The following is a 14,065-nucleotide window of genomic DNA, read 5'->3' as shown; positions in this document are numbered from 1 at the left end:
GATTATGCACTTTGTGACATGCAGTGATTATGAACACATAGAGAAATTGTAATCTGAGACACTAGAGAGGATGCTTTCCTGTTTTTATCTCTTACCTGAAGTGTCTCAACCCTCTCCACAGAACTAACTGCATGTCATTTAGTGTTATCTCTAGATAACATAGATAATCTCTAGAAGTGACAACAGGCAACGTCTTGTTTAAAATGTACTGTAGTTAGGTTGATCCCATTTCGCCAATCCCAAGAGCTCAAAGGTGTTTTTCAGACACTAGACACAAGGTTTACAGAGAGAAACACTCAGTTTCCAATGAGCACAGAGTCTCTGTGATCCCTTTACCGAATGGATTAGCATTAAAAGCAACAGCTTTCTGAGGGCCCAGCAGAAAAGAAATGCATGATGAAATGACAGAGACAATATTAGGGACGTAAAGAAATCGCTAGCAGCATTTGAAGGAGGTGGGAGCCACAGAATGAATCAGAGTTTAATTAGAATGAAGAGTTTGTCTGTCCGTGACACAGAATACAATTCTGAGATGTTTCAGAAACCGTAATCACTCTGTTGCTATGAGGAGCACATTCCTGTGCTGCTGTGACCATGAACATCACGGATTAGGGGCTGAGGATCACAGTGTGATGCCTCAATTGGAATACAGTGTGTCTGTCTGCATACCAAGCAGCTCATTCTGTGGCCTTGGCTCCACTGAATTCTCTCATATAAAGAGTCCAATCACAGGTTGACCTGCAGTCATTGTAGCAGCTGCTAATATAAGAGAGCGACAACAGGGAATTGTGACGCCTTGTTAAACTTAAGTCCCTGCAATGCTTATCCGTCTTTACTGCAGAGCAAACAATATTTATAGATCCATCAGAAAATGTCTTCATTGTTTGTCTTTCAATTATCTAGAGCTGCTATCTGGATTACAATCAGCTCCATCAAGCTGGATTCAGTTTAGTCTTGGTATTTCATAGTTCACCCTCTGCTCAGCTTCAGAGGTTTCTCCTGCAAGGATTAGTGCTGCTGATTCTGCAGAGAGTCAAAACAGAACCAATGCCACAGCACCAAACTGAATTATACAGAAACTGTGTACAGTTAGGAGCCAGACAAAGTGTGAGTAGTTCATGGTATTGATTAGTGATTTGTTACGATGGGGGGTGCATCCCCATGAAATCAAAAGACGAAAAAAAACCACCTACCTGAAATAAGCTGTCAATTACGCCAGCACCCATCCCCTATGAAACTGTCCCTGTCTCCCATACAAACACACTGACTCTCTGTTACAGTCGGAATGACCTTCAGCAGTACTGGGAGAAATCTTACTTGCGCTAGTGGTCCATGGCCAGTGGCCATTAAAACATCTATAAAGATTTTACAGTCTTCAGTAGGCAGACATGTTTCAGCAAAAACTCTGCTACTTTCGCCTTCAGCTGTTTGCATTCGTGCAACAGTTCACAACCATCTGCCTTGATAAACACTAACATCTCGGCCACCCTAGCCCTAAAGTAGATTTTGAATGCAGCATTAAAAAAAAATCCCAGTCCTCCTAGCTTAAAACATTGAAGGTTACAAGTGGAACATGAAAAGCCAGGCGGATTGGTATGCAAGTGCAAATCCACAACATGAGTTCCCCAGTAGACATCCAACAGAGCTGAAAATCTCTCACACACACTGAGCAATCCATCAGCAGTCGTCTGATCTGCTCATTTGAGATAAAAGAAGTCAGGTCTGCTCTCCAGGGCTTCGAGTAGCGCACCTTCCACCTCTAAATTCCCCACCATGTCATTCCTGTAGGTGCGTCTCAGGAAATACTGCAGGAGAGCTCCAAATGTATTACTGTAAAGCAAATCCAAATGAATATAAGGTGTGTGACCCTGGCTGAATAATGCAAACATTGAATGTGAAATGATTTGGGTATCTTAAGTCTGAAAACAAAGAATGTTAAAAAGGAGAGAGGAGGAGAGATAGAGGGAAAACAAAGAGCTCTTTCACTAGATATTAAATGATTTCCAAAGGTAAAAAGGCGCATAAACTTTACAAAAGTAAGAGATAGAATTCTATTTGAAAATCGACTTTTTACAGTGTTACGTACATATGTTACCAAATGTGTGAAAATGATTTGTGCCTGAGTCGAGTCAGGATTTTATAAATCCTAACTAACGTGTACTCAGATAAATGTATTATAGATTATACTAATATATGAGAAAACTGATAAAAGCCAGTATTTACCTAATTTATTTTATATTAGTTTGGTATTTTAATCCAAAAGCCCCCTTTTTTTTTAAAACAAACATGACTTAAACAAAAATATTTTTCATCTCCAGATCAAGTTGTTTCTTTCTGTTTTCAGAGGTCTGATCCACAGGAAGTAGTTGCAGGGCATTTGTTGAATTTGAATAATGGAGGTTATAATTTTATCAACCGAGCCTGCATTACAGTAATCAATATTATGTGTTGTTGACAGAATGTTGACATGTTGTGAATCGCCTCAAGGTGACTAATATAAAGAATGGCACATTAGAGTCTCAAGTTTTTTTAAGTTAAGAGGTAATGGTTTCATACTTAGTGTGGCTGTCACTTGTGGGTAAATCCTTGGTTATACAATTTGTTTTCAGTCAAATGCTTCCACGTGCATTGATTCCCTCTGGATAAGAAAATGTGATTTAATGGTAGTGCTCTTTTCCACTATTCATCATGTATCAGTCAACTCTGCAGAAATCAACATTTTTGAATGCACCACTGTTGCCACTTCTTTAAACATCATGCTGTCTAATTTTTATGACATCATAACGTTTGTAACGAGCAGCCATTCCAAACTCAAAGATTCAGACAGTCTCTTGAGGAAGTGTGTGTGTGTGTGTGTGTGAAGAAGTGTGGTGATGATGGGGCTCTTTTTCATTTGCAGGTGCAGGCAACGTGTGCTGACAGACAACATCTGATTTTTTTTTCAAGCTTGTCTAATGTTTAGAGTCCAGTCCGACACTTCCTGCTGTGGCTGTCACTGGCTATCAGTCGAGCAGGCGTTCTGGTGCACTTAACCTTAAAGGGAATAAAAGACAGAAGGAGAAGAGAAAGAGGGAGAAAGAATCTTAGAAGTGAAGAATAAACATCACATGCGTCAAAGGAAAGTTTTTACTCTAAACGGTGATGAGATGTGAAAAGTGATGAGAGAGTGAAGTTGTTTCAGCGACAAAAGGATTTCTTTACATATTTAGTGATCATTAAATTCACATTTTGCAGACAGCAGTACATTGCACAGATTGGTTATTACTTTTTCTTTATAACTCCTCTCATATGAATATAGTACTGACAGTGAATCAGTTGCAATCATTCACTTGTATTCATTTTTATTAAAAAGTCCTTTAATTTTACAAACTAATTCTATCTAATCCACAAACACCAGAATGAGTTGTGTGGTTCTAGCTGCTATATTCTTAAACATCCAATATATTTCCAGTGTCATTATTCTGTGTGCACCTTCTGGTCTACTTTGTCAGCGGAAATGAAATAGAAACGTGCAAACTTCATTTCTCTGCTTTTCGTGCATGTCATGATTCTGTCCCAGTGGTTCTCTTTGTTGAAAGCCTTACTGCTGAATTTATTTTTCAATTTCAACTTTTATATTCAGTTTTCAGACTTATAATCTCCTTATGTTTGAACTTTGGTTTTCTATGTTTGGTTTCACCTCAGTGTCTGTCTGTCTCATCATTTTCTCTCTGTTTATGTTCCTGCATTTTCCTGGTATTTATTCCCCTGTGAGACTTTGACCCCATCTTCTGAGCGCCATAACTTTAAGTCTGCATTTGGGTCCCAACCCATTTTTAGTCATGACAGTGCATTTAAGTTATTGCTCATGCTCTTGTGTAAATGGTCACCTAGTTTGCCACATTGCTCCAAACTGTAATACATATATACAAATATATTTGTTTATAATATTTCTATCTTATTCTTTTTTTTAATTATAACTACACCTTCCCCTTGCACTATTACTTCCTTGCTGCGTCGATTGTGAATTTTCATCTAGGGAGGATAAATAAAGACATCTTATCTTACGGTAATGGCCACTGACTGATCAATCTTCACAGTCAAACACAAACTTGAGGCCGCAACTTGAGACAGTAATCAGATATATGAGCAAAGATGGATCACCTGTTAACTGTAGATGTAATTAAATACCAATTGTATTATGCAACTATCAATCAAAGCAACAATTTCTCTTTCCCTAGAGAACAAGGAATCTAATTTGTGTTTCAAAGATGAACTTGTGCCTGTTTCCAGCTGTAGATGGAACACATTTGCAGTGCACCATTTAAATTATACCTAATTGGCAGGCTGGTCAATGCTGAGGTGAAAATCCAATACCAAATCTCATTCAGTTACGCTCTTGTACACCTCCATTTCAATCAGCAAATGAAGTCACCTCAGTAAGATGAGATGAAACTCATACATTTTAACAAGTCCTCTCAGGCCTCTCTCCTCCATTGGCCCGTTCACAGGCCCCATCCGCCTGTCCGGCCACATCTAGCGGCGAACCGCCAGATTCCGTGGGGTTAATCAGTGTCACTAATGGAGGCTAGGCTGCCTGGAGCCGCCGCCATTAATACTGGAGGGAGGAATCATGGGGTGTGGGATTGTACAGTCAGGAGGAATTTAAATCAGGTGTCCTTCATGCTCAGAGGAAGGGGGAACACGAAGAGAATGAAATTATACACTGAACAACTTTCAATCGAGAAGGCGATCTACAAAATGTTTAGTTTGATATTCTGTTCTGATTGTTGAAAAAAGAGAGACATTTAAATTTCCATTATTTCCCATGCTGCCTGAAAACCACTTTGTAGGCTGGGGGAAATATTTTGCACTTGCAGCACTTTAATTAAATACTGAAATATGTGTACATTCTTGTTTGCTTGCTGGCAGATTTTCATTGGCAATGGTTATGAAGCAAACCACTGCCATGATCCCATGCTGCTTCACAACATCATCAAACTAGGTATTTTGATATTGTTTTGATTTAAAGACCCCTAGTGGCTACGGTAAGTGTGTTGCCTCAAGGTAGATATTTTAACTTTGTTTAAAAGAATAGTGGAAGAAGAAACAAACTTTAAATTTGCTCTCCCCAAAAAATAAAAAATATAATTTCTTTTCATTCATTATAATTTTTAAATAACCTTTTTATTATTTTGTCATCACAGTTTCATAGCAGGAACACAGTGTTGTATGATACAATCAGCCATGCCCTTTATGATCACAATCCCATCCCCTCTACCCAACCCACCCCTCTTTGCATGAGGGCACATAGTGACTTAGTATAGATAAAATAACAGAAGGTAGCAAATCCTTTAATCTTTATGGGGAAACTCAGCTGAGATAAGTTAACTGCCTCCACAGTCAGGGCACAGCGATCAGAATGAGTTACTTTTTTTGATGGTCAGCTAGTTGTACCAAGATAAACAGGAAACTCAGCTCATTGTGATTAAACTTCAGTACATCACAGGAGAAAACCAATGTCAATGCCAAGCGCCACATTGCATTTGTAGTCAAGAGCAGACTTGCAGGTATAAGGACACCCTTCAATTAAAGTGTTGTCTTTTTCAGTTAAAGGTTATTCATGAGGCATACTTTATGCTCATGGAGCTCTGTCTGTGCCCTAAAAAGCCAGAGAGACAAGTCTCATGAGCTGAGCACTCCAGTGCTGATTGTTGAATTCTGAGTGAACTCTGAATATCATTGAGATGCAGAGTGGCAGAGAATGGAACGAGTAAAGCAGTGGTCCACAGCCTGCAGCTGTTGTTCAGAACACTCTGGTTTATCAGGACAAAATGACCCTCATCTTAATCTCCATTAACATTCTGCATGTGAATGTACAGAATCTGTAAGCGAGGGACAAGATTCGGGTTTCCTTTTCCAGTTTGACATGTTCTGGAACATGGAACATGGAACAATTTTCAAAATATATTCAATGATGTGTAGCCCTGCTCAGAGATATAGGGCTAAACAAAGGAAAACTTAAAGTGCACAGTACACAATCAGGAGTAATATGGCTGTTGGACATGTAGTTGGCCCCTCTGTGTACATTTTGGCCCCTTTATGACCCCTGTAAGGCACTTTCTGACTGTATTATACTGGGTACAGTAAGACCAGCTGCTACCTTTCAGCTCAGGTTAATTTTTCCATTTCTGTTTTCGATTTTCCAACACAAGTCTCTCTCTCTCTATCCCTCTCTTTCTCTCTCTCACACACAAGCACACACACACAAGCATACACGTACTCATGGTGCGAATTGGAAGAAAGTACAATTATTTTCACACCGTTCATGAAACGGAGACCTCCATGAGAGTTGGCCAGAGGCTGGTGAACTCCTGGTGGACCGGGACTGTCTATATGACCGATGTTCTTTGGCTGGAGGAGAACAGATGAATTTTCTATACTTCAGGCCGATCACAAAGCAGCACTTGGTCCCTGCAGACGCAGCAGCTCAATGCAGCCGGGTGGATCTGAGCAGACTGTGAAGAAGAACAGGGGCTGTCCAGAGAAATGATCTTTAAATCTGTCACTTTTCCCCTTATAGTTTATGCTTTTTATTACATGAGCAGCTTGCAAAGAGCTTTTGATAAGAAGAAAGTGCTGCTGCTTGTGCTGTGGGCTTGTCACAGAGAGAGGGTCAGCTTCACAGACATGCTTGAATTGCACCCTTATTGTTTGAACATTACACCACATTATCTGCACCCACAGAGCTGTTAAAGCCGAGTGACAGACGATGCAGCTGTGCAGCTGTCATCAGTAACTGGCACGGCTTCAGAAATGAGACAGGAAAAGATGTCTCATGAAAGGAAGTAAAGCATATGGGACGGCTTTTTAGGGAATAGGGATTTAACCTGCTGTGCCCCAATTCCATAATTTTAAGCAGGTTTTGAATATGTAAATAAATATCTGGAAAGTGTGTTTAGGCTGGAAAAGTAACAGATGAAGTGTAGAGAGGAAGTGTACTGGCTGTTCACAAAGTTGAGATGTTGGAGAAACCACTCCTCAAAATCGTGGGAAAACAAACAAAGTAAACAAAATAAAGTATTAAATCTTCAGGAAAATAAGTTGGAAAAAGTTAGTTTTGACATCAGGAATATTTTGGGTTCAACCCTTTATATACAGTCTATGGTTCAACCCAGTGGTGGTTGGTAATGAAATGTATAGCCGGGGGGGGGGGGCAGTGTTGTGGGGGACAAACAAACTGAAGCCAGACTCAACAAGAAAACTCACACTCAGGTCCCCGGGGGGAAATAAGTTTAGTTTTTGGTGCTGCCTTCAGGTGCTGTGTCAAATAAACAAAACACTCAGAGGACAACCTGAGTCAAGCCAGAGTCTCCAGGTGTCACAGTTTTTCATTTACTAAAGCAAACCAGGCTTTTGAACTTAACATATTTTTAAAAAAGTCAAAAATCATCATTAAAATGAATCTTCGCTGTCGTCTGCTGACCACTCCCATACTGGGACCAATCACCTGCATGTGTGCTTCAGTCTGTGGCAAGTTTTAAAAATAATAATTCAATAATAATAATAATTATTGTGGCAGGCAGGAACAGGAACAGAAGATGCTCCAGCAGCGTTGCCAGTCTTTCCGCCTTCTCTTCCCCGCCTCCTCTCAGTACATGGCCATGTATTCCTCTGCCACTCGTACCATCTGCCTGCAGGCCATGGTGCCATTGTGGCAATAGAAACATAAATTAAACTCAAACTTAGATTGGCCAGCAGTTTCTGCTGGCGTGGCAGCTCAGCTCTCTCCTGTTCATGTGTCCTTTCAGTCTCTTCAGAGAGTCTCTTCTCTGTCCCTGCTCTTGTTCCTCCTCTGTGGCAGCTCCTCTCTTCAGGTGTCTCTTTCAGTGTCTCTTGTCCTCTTTTATACGTCTCCGTGTGGCAGCTCTGCTGGTGCCTCTTAAACCTGAGTAATCAGCTAACAGCCAGCCTGGGTACTCCCCTGAGAAAGGTCCTCTCTGGCACTGGGTACCAATGTCCGCTGGGATTGTCTCCAGCCCCCTCACAACCCTTGAAGGAGAAGCAGTATAGTCGATGGATGACATTTTGTTGTCATTTGTACTTTTAATTGATCCTGCGTACACTGTTTACCGTTAGTTTGTTCGGTTGGATGTTACTCTCCAGACTTATTGTACCACACCTGTCCACTAGGTGTCCCTGGAGATTTTCCTGACACCTGACAGTCCCTGTGATCATCCTGCCTACAGCCTGCTCTGTTTGCTCTGAACAGTATCCTTCACACTGTTCAATACGTCCGCACTGTTGTTGATTTACTTCCCTTTACTCACTCACACCCTGACTTGTGACCAGTGAACAAACTTCTCTGCTGTTTACTGTGTATTTGCATCAAACTCTCCAAACTACTGATGCATCCACTGAGTGTATCACAGGAATGTTTGAGTGGAAAATGCTTGATTGCTTAATTTGAGTCTGTGAAGCTGTGCACATATTTCATCCCCCCCAAAAGCGGATCAGCATAAATAGATGAAAGGTTTAAGCTGCGTTTGTTTGTCTCCCCTGCTCCTCTCTTCTGTTTCCTCCTAACTAAGGTAATCATTTCTCACTGATGGGTGCCAACACGTCAGCTGGTTGCTGCCTCTTTACGGTCCCCTCCACCGCTGGCACCTCCCTGCCTGTGACACACTATCATTTTCCCCTCCAGCAGTTTTCAGTCTAGATTGTAAAAACCACCATGTTCTTTATGGACGACGGGGAAGTAAATCTTAAAAGCTGCTGTGAAAGCACAGGTATGGTGTTTCCTGTAAAGCTCCTTTGTTTTGACCCAGGGTCATGAGCCAGGCTGATCTGATAGATGCTGACATCCCATTTGTCTTTCTCCTCCTCAGAACCACCACAGAATGGGATTTAGTTTGCTCCAGAAAGATTGATCCTTTGCCATTACATGAATCCTCTCCCAAAAAATGAATGCATGATTAAACAATGGATAGTAGTTGAATCTCCAGTTTCCAGCCATGTACTCAGGTTTTACCTATTGTCTTGTTCCTTGATTAATTTTGGTCCGCGGTAACTTCTCACACGGGTGAAATGTTACTGGTGAATCTCCCTCTGTGTTTGTCAGTGTCGATTTGAGGTAATGATCAGGGGAGATTTTTATTGTCATCGGTTGCCATGAAAAGAATCTCGACAAGACAGAGGGCAAAATGAAAACCCTTAACTGTTACCCATTCCTCCTCTATAGGATATCTATTATCTGATAAGGTCAGTGCTCATTCTTCTCCCTTAAACACCATGTCAGCTGTTGGCGAGCGCGCGAGCACGGAGGTTGTGCTCTGATGATCAGACACAAGGAGGAACTGAACAGAGCCTGATCTCTTGGGGGCCTCAGTGAATGGAGGGACACTTTTTATCAGCACATGCCAGGAGAAATCCTCCATCACCATCACACACCACCCTCACCTGAGGTGTGATTCTGAAAAGTTTTGTTTTTTTTACTTTACCTAATAGAAGAATTCATTATCTGAATTGTGACCAGAGCTGTGAAGGTTATCAGTGTGTCACATGAGGGAAAAAAATGGTACTGCTTCAATGGCCTGGAAATATAAATCCGTGGATATTTTCACTTCAAAATGTATTTTAATTCATATTAGAGCCATTTATTAAATATTTGTAGAGTTGTATATGCATTATTTTAACATGATTGATTTGCTGAGGATAAGCAGTCCCACAGTTAACTTGCAGCCTCATGGTTAAATGGTTTAATGTGCTGCCTGTATTTATTAGATAATTGAATTGAAGCTATGGAGCTTAAAGAGCACATTGACTGTGCTTTTATTCCTACCCACACTTCAGGATGCACTTACTGTACGTATACCTGTGTCTTTTGCATTTGTAGAAGAAATTTCTTAGTCAAATTTTTGAAACAAAGTACCTAGACTACACAGTTTGGTTGAAACCCATGACAGTGTTGCTACACAATTCATATTCACTGTGTTACTGACACTTTGGTGCTAAAATACTGAAACCTTTTTAAAAAATATGTCCTGTTTATCTAAGTTCTGTAACTTTGACCAAAAAAATCAACAAAAAACTAAAATAAGATCTCATTAAAAGTTAACAAAGCACAGTTTCCTTTCCTATTGCTTTCCACTTACTTAGATTTGTATGCATGGTCTGATGCCACTGTTGCTCCAGGTTTCAATAGATTTTCACGCAATAGATTGCAAAGTCAAAGGCACCAATCAACATCAGCAGCCCCATTGATTTGTCTGATAATGAGTCCAGATAGCCACTTTACACAGGGTCCCAGGGCATATCACATCAATACTCATTGCATTAAAAAACTTTTCTTCATGCACACTCGCATTAGGGAAATCCATGGTGGCAGTCGAGTCTAATGCTGGGAATAATATATTTAAAGGCTCAAACTTTATCAGCTGCTAAAAAAATGTGTTCAAGCCACTCAAAGATTAATTTTTTTTATCTCATTTTAAAGATAAAGATGAGTGCTTTTATCATTGGCACATAAATAATAATCAATCATGATGATCAATTCACCTTGAATTCAAGAGACCAAATGAGCAGCATTACAGTTTTTAGAGTAGAAATAATATAAACTAAGTTATTTCACACTAGAAAAAGGTTATCTGGCTTTTTTAATACATCTCCTCTGAAGCATCATTAGTCTGAGGTCCATGAAAAAGGCCAGAATACAGTGCCAGCACTGTAAATGCATTTGGCTGATGTCCACTACACTGATGGCAGTGGTGAAATGCTCATATCGCTCCCTAACATCTTTGCTTGTGTGTGATCCAATTAAAAGAATTTGTCTTGGCAGTGGCTCATAGCTCAGGTCTTTGTGCTGAGGTGTTGACCTGCAGGGTCTATATGTGAATGGTGCAGTGAGTAAAAGGTAAACACTCGACTGTACCACCACCTGGACTCAGATAACACTGTGTACAGGAGCCACTCTAAAAAACCAATCTGAATTACACAATGTTTTTTCTCGAACTTTCAACCACTTTATCAGGCTGATTAAACAGCTGCAGATAAACAGTTAATCTCCTGTGATAAAAAACCTTTAGATTTACCCAAATGGAAATCCTGATCTGCCCTCAACACTAACAGAAAATAAAGAATTACTCTAACGTACCAGGAAAATAGAATCTATCTTTTGTTCTAAGCTGAAACCTGAAAGATGGCATGATGCTCTGCTGCAGTAGACCTTCTGGAAAACTGGACTCCACACTTTAATCTATTCATCATCATAATTTTTTTATTTATATAGCACTTTTTCAAATAGTGAAAACAAAGTGTTTCACAAAGTGGACAAATAAAAAAAGAAAACCAAACTTCTTGCAGTCTTCACCTCTGATGTTAAAATGTTTAAATGAGGACGTTCACTTGTTGCATTTAAACTGAGTACTGTGCCTGAAGTTGCAGATGCTGGTAGTGATACCATACATCATTTACAGTGGCACTGAGATCGAAATGAAATGAAGAGGTTCACTCGTGTTCTCCATCCAAACAGAAAGACCACAACCTGCCAAACTGACCACATTCTTATGTCAGTCACACGTCCGTCTTCAAACCAATGTCATATATAGGTAAACTCAGTCCACGTAGGTGATGACAATGTATGTCCTGAACGATTGTTATGATGGTTAACATAGAGACAAATAGAATCAAGAACCCTTTCTCTCCCTGGGCCATCAGATCTCTAAACTTCATTGATATGATATGAACAAGTGTTATGTGCAATAACACTTCTATTTCAAAGTCTTCACTAGTCTTGTATTTATTGCTTGTGTCCTTTGTTTATTTTTAAACTTGTTTTTTAAAAACTTGCACTGTTTCTCAAAGAAGCACCTGAAATTCCATCCGACTGCTTCCTGTCTTTTGTGCGCTCCCTAAATTGTAATGTGAAACCAAATCTTATTTGATCATATGTAAACAATGTGACAAAGACATGAACTTTGGTTTGGCCTCCCAGGTGAGAAAACGCCCTTAAACTCTACACTACCAAGTTTGTGACACTGTGCTATGACAGACGTACTTTGAAATAAATGCTGTCAGCCTGCCAACATGATGGTGTGGTAATTGTTTTGGCAAACCTGTGATATACATTCCACAACCCAACTGCACCACCTCAAAAATCTAAACCCACAACAGTCAGGCCGATCAATCATTATCACCTCTTCTTTATTAAAGATTTTGCAGCGTGAGGCAGGTGAAAGGACATGGCTGGCGTGGAGACACAGATGAGAGCAGGTCTTATCTGGACCCTCCAGCTGTGCCCCAGTTACCCATCACTGCCTCTGATAACAGGAATGTAGTTCACAGAGTTTAAAATTAGCCTGTGCATCTATCACTTCCCATCAGCTGAATAGGTTGGTGTCGAAGCCCTGGCATAGTCAATCTGTCTCCTCACATCTGTCTGTCCCGCCTCAAAGCACCATCACTCAAACATGCCGCCTTGTCATCGAGGACGGAGGCAGCGCCCACAGAGCCGAGACATATCACTGCCAGACACGTAAGCAAACATTCAGCGGGTTACTTCATGGCATGCATCAACAACGGCAAAGGAAGTATCACTACACATGCAACAAAACTGAATGGAAAGGGCAAGGAGAATTAGTAAGTCAAAATGTCGGAAAAATAAAAAAATATATACACTGTTTATACATGTTTCAACAAAGAGCTTTTTAAAAACTTAAAACATGAACACTGTAAATCTCCCCGTGTTTAAGAGCGGGCGTGTCTGAACACTGGACAAGAGCTACAACACGTCAGCTGGAGGGCACGGAGCTGCAGCGCTAACTCAAGGCAGCCTATCACTCAGCTGCCGTCAACTGTGTGGGTTAATGTGCTGTGACATTACACACGTACCTCATTTTGCAGACCCACTAGACAATGGAATAACACACCTGAGGTCCAACACCTTTAAATGCAGCCCAACAGCAATTTCCTTTGAAAGTACGTATTTTTCAAAGTGCCCTTTGAATTGTATGGCCTGTTCTGTATGTGGCTGTTTGATGTCTGTTAGTCTCTTTGATTAACTCTCGCATCTGCTTATATCTGCAGGAAACTCTTCCATTTTGACTGGGCCTGAACACACACACATACACACAAAGATTCTGATATTTTACTTCTTTTTTTGGTTAATTTCAATGGAACTAAATGTTTTCCTGCAGGAACCATACTGCAAACATCACACAGTGTGATGCTAAAATGATCAGTCACTATAATTTAGCACTGGATGATGCTGATGACCATCAAAAAGCAAATTTTAAGATTTATATCAACACCATTATTTGAATTGTGAAGGTCACTCGAGACTCATTAGTGCAGAACATGTTAACACGACATTTAACAATTAAGTATTGTTCTGAGCAGCGTGTCTCTGCTCAGCTTTGATGTGCTTTATACAAAATAATGTAAATACAGGACAGTGCCAAACAGTGGACATGAACATGAGCTGTTTTGCAAAGAACTCAGTAATAAACTCCTTTGTGTCACTTCTCTGGTGTGACTGAGTGTTCCAGGAGGTTGTGGTGCAACAGAAGAGTGAGGAGAGAACCTCAGACTGTGCATGTCTGTACAAAGAAAAGGTCTGATCAGATTATCAGCATCAGTCAAGTGATCCTTGACTGATGAGAACACAGGATGGGTGGGAATAATCAGCCAGACAACAAAGAAAATGTGGAGAGTTCATTTCGTTGAATGTTTCCGGTTATGATTGTTTTCTTAAAATTCGCATTTTGTTTTTGGTTTCATTCAAGTTATTCTCATTAGTAATCAGGGGGGGGCACAGTGGTACTGTGGTTAGTACTGTCACATTGCAGCAAGAAGGTTATTGGTTGAGTTAAGTGGAGACTAACTGACTGTGGCTGTGAATGTGGGTGAATGGTTGTTTGTATGTTGGCCCTGTGATGGGCTGGCGACCTGAGCAGGGTGTGCACCGCCACTCTCCGAATGTCAGCTGGGACTGGCTCCCTTCAAGGGTTAGCAAAAATCTATGTTCCTCAATACTACAAAGTCACATCCTCATTCACCCCTAAAAACAAATAACAGAGCTACACCTAGC

The sequence above is a fragment of the Paralichthys olivaceus genome, chromosome 2 (assembly GCF_024713975.1).
Source record: "Paralichthys olivaceus isolate ysfri-2021 chromosome 2, ASM2471397v2, whole genome shotgun sequence".
NCBI lineage: Eukaryota > Metazoa > Chordata > Actinopteri > Pleuronectiformes > Paralichthyidae > Paralichthys > Paralichthys olivaceus.
The sequence above is the reverse complement of the archived record's forward strand: the minus strand, read 5'-3'. Positions refer to the sequence as shown.